Source organism: Tenrec ecaudatus, chromosome 1 (genome assembly GCF_050624435.1).
Source record: "Tenrec ecaudatus isolate mTenEca1 chromosome 1, mTenEca1.hap1, whole genome shotgun sequence".
Classification (NCBI taxonomy): Eukaryota; Metazoa; Chordata; class Mammalia; order Afrosoricida; family Tenrecidae; genus Tenrec; species Tenrec ecaudatus.
The window spans coordinates 308,143,249-308,146,203 of record NC_134530.1 but is presented as its reverse complement, the minus strand read 5'-3'; the positions used below and the strand labels follow the sequence as shown (position 1 = coordinate 308,146,203).

Below are 2,955 nucleotides of genomic sequence, written 5' to 3'. Positions count from 1 at the left end.
ATGATAATATGGAATGTAGGTCAACACCATTGTATAACCAAGGAACACAAGCAGTGTGGCCTGCTTCCCACCCAGTCCTAAGGTGAGATCTTAAAGATGGCACCAAGGGAACAAAGAGTCCAGTTCAATTCACCCCTCTGCTAAGGTCGGGTCTTAATCCCATCCCATTCCTGCTCCTAAATAAAGAATATCCACAAAAATGAAATCATAGTCACAGGCGTATGAAATCCAGAAATATTACATATCATATAAGGAATTATGGCTATGTATAGAGAATAAAACTCTAGAATTTCAATAAATATAAAAATAAGGTTGAAATATAAGGGTAAGAGGAAAAGTGATCTACACTCAAGGACAGATGGCTGACCCAAGAGCCACAATAAAGAGGACAACACCTAAGACAGACAGATGGCCAGCCTAGTAAACAAGATATAGACTTATACTACAAACATATACAAAGCGTCGGCGTTAGCAGTCAGCGCTCCACTACGAGTAGAGTTTGTGTGTGAGATAGCACCTGCTTGCTGCTGGGAAACTTTATTATTTCTTGGTTTGTGGGTGTGAAGATTTATATATTAACTATTATTTGAAATATATGTGATTGCTTGAACTTGCACTGTGATATCACATTAGGAATTATGGCTAGAAGGGCCATATTAATTGATTATAACTCAGCTGCTGACCACAAGGCTGGTGATTCAAACCCACAAGCATTTTGCAGGAGAAACATGAGCCTGTTTGATCTCTTTATGATTTCGGATTTTGGAAACTCATTACCTTAAAGAGTATGTCTACTCTCTTCCCACAGGGTCACTATAAGTCAAAATTGACTCATGACAGTGGATTTCACTTATTTAGTTTTATTATTTTCATTATTATTATTTTATCTTTACAGAAGCAGGTCACAGACTTTTCTTCTACAGAGTCACTTAGCCACTTCCAACAATCCATCTCTCTGTCATTAGTGGGGTACAAACAAATACCCAACTTAGAAACCCTCAAACAATTGCAGTGACATTGCTGGCTGTGGTGGACTCAGTTGTGACCCATAAAACCCCGGTGTACAACAGAACAAACACTGCCACTCCTGTGCCTTCCGCACACTTGTTAAAATTGAATCCATAATGGAGGTGCAAATCTTCTGAATGACATCCAACCATGGTCTGCAGCTATGAAAAATGATTTCTGTCCATTCATCCTCCAGAAGTAAACAACTTCATATTCCTTCATCATGTTATCTTATCCCCAAAGCTCAGCTGAAGCGTGTTCACCATGGGTGACCCTGCTAATATTGCAAATACCAGTGACGTGACGTCCAACATCACAGCAACACAAAAACCACCAAAGGCCAAAAAACTGACAAACATGGGGTGGAAAAGCAATTATATTTGCCCTCAAAATATTTTATTTCTGTGTGAGAAAATTCTGGGCTGCTAGAGATTATGCTTCTTGTTATAGACAAGATTCCATGCATTATCTTATCTTCCTTTCTCAGTGATGTCAAACCATTCCTAAGTCACTGAATTTCTCCTCCTGGACTGACAGATATCCAAGAACTGTGGCCCTTTCTCTTCGTGGTTTTCCACACCAGCTACTTTATCATTGTGGCTGGGAATGGAGCTATCCTGATGACTGTCATCTGTGATCCCAAATTTCATTCACCTATGTATTTCTTTCTGGGAAACCTGTCGTGTCCAGATATCTGCTACTCCACCGTAACACTGCCAAAGATGCTGGAGAATCTCATCTCTGCAAACAAAGCCATCTCCTTTGTGGGATGCATCAGCCAGCTTCATTTTTTTCACTTCCTGGGCAGCACAGAGGCCATGTTGTTGGCCATGATGGCCCTTAACCATTTTGCTGCCATCTGCAAGCCACTTCGTTACACTCTCAACATGAATCATCAGCGCTGTGCCCAGATGGCCGGCACTGTCTGAGTCATTGGATTTTCCAATGCCCTGATGCACTCCATAGGGAAGGCCATGCCCACAAAGAAACCTCATTGACTATGATATGATTGACAGAGTAGACCCCAACCCTTCTTAATCCTCTCAAGGCCCAAATTGACACCAGATTATGTAACTACTGTACAGGTAACATTGTGGGCATAACCTTCTCCTGAAGATTCTGTGGACTCCATTCTTCCTTCTATGAGGTGGGACACACATTTCTTTGCTTCATTTTCCTGCTGACAAGACACATGGAGCTATGCTGATGGAGCCGGAGCCCTGTAGCTGGAGGAGCTACATGGGAACCCACTTGAACACTGACATGCTTCCACTGCCACTGGATCCATAAGACTTTCCACCCACTGGCCTGCAATCTTCCTGCATTGGGCATCATTGCATGTGCTGTGTGAGTCTGAAGAGGAATTTATAGACTGGTATTGGACATATGGGCTAATATTGGAATTATGGACTGACATGAGAAAGACAAATCCATTTTGTTTTACTTTAAACCATTAAATATTTTTGTTATAACCTTTTTTTGAAGATGAGCAAGTGCAGTGAAAAGCAAGTACAAGGTTAGGAATTCAGAGTCATGTTATTTGCAAAAGTAAACAAACTTCAATGCCCATTGGTAGAATGGATCAAAACTACAAGATACCATTGACGTCATATGTGACTAAGCAGAGTTGTTTACTTTAATGTATAAAAACCCCACCGGTGGCAGAAGAGCGTCAGAGCTTTTTCAGTGCAGAGAGGACACCACACCACACTGAGTTCCCCACTAAAGATGTATTTCCTGATTTGTGACTGTGTTCCAAATTTTAAGTTACAGTACATACTGCTTATAGAATGTGTTATCCATTTAATGAATAAATATGTAAATTCAGCGTCATGTCATTCTCAGGACTAAATCCTTTTTGTGTGCTCAAGACATGGACTGAATCTAAACTGAGCTCTGATATTTTCTTGACATATAATTACTCTTTGATATAAATCTCTCTTTATA

General features: G+C 40.5%; 1 pseudogene; it reads left to right on the top strand.

Annotated features, from left to right (window-relative positions):
- The first annotated feature begins 1,497 nt into the window (after positions 1-1,497).
- On the top strand, positions 1,498-2,006 carry LOC142441405 (olfactory receptor 12D1-like; annotated as a pseudogene).
- The last annotated feature ends 949 nt before the right edge of the window (positions 2,007-2,955 follow it).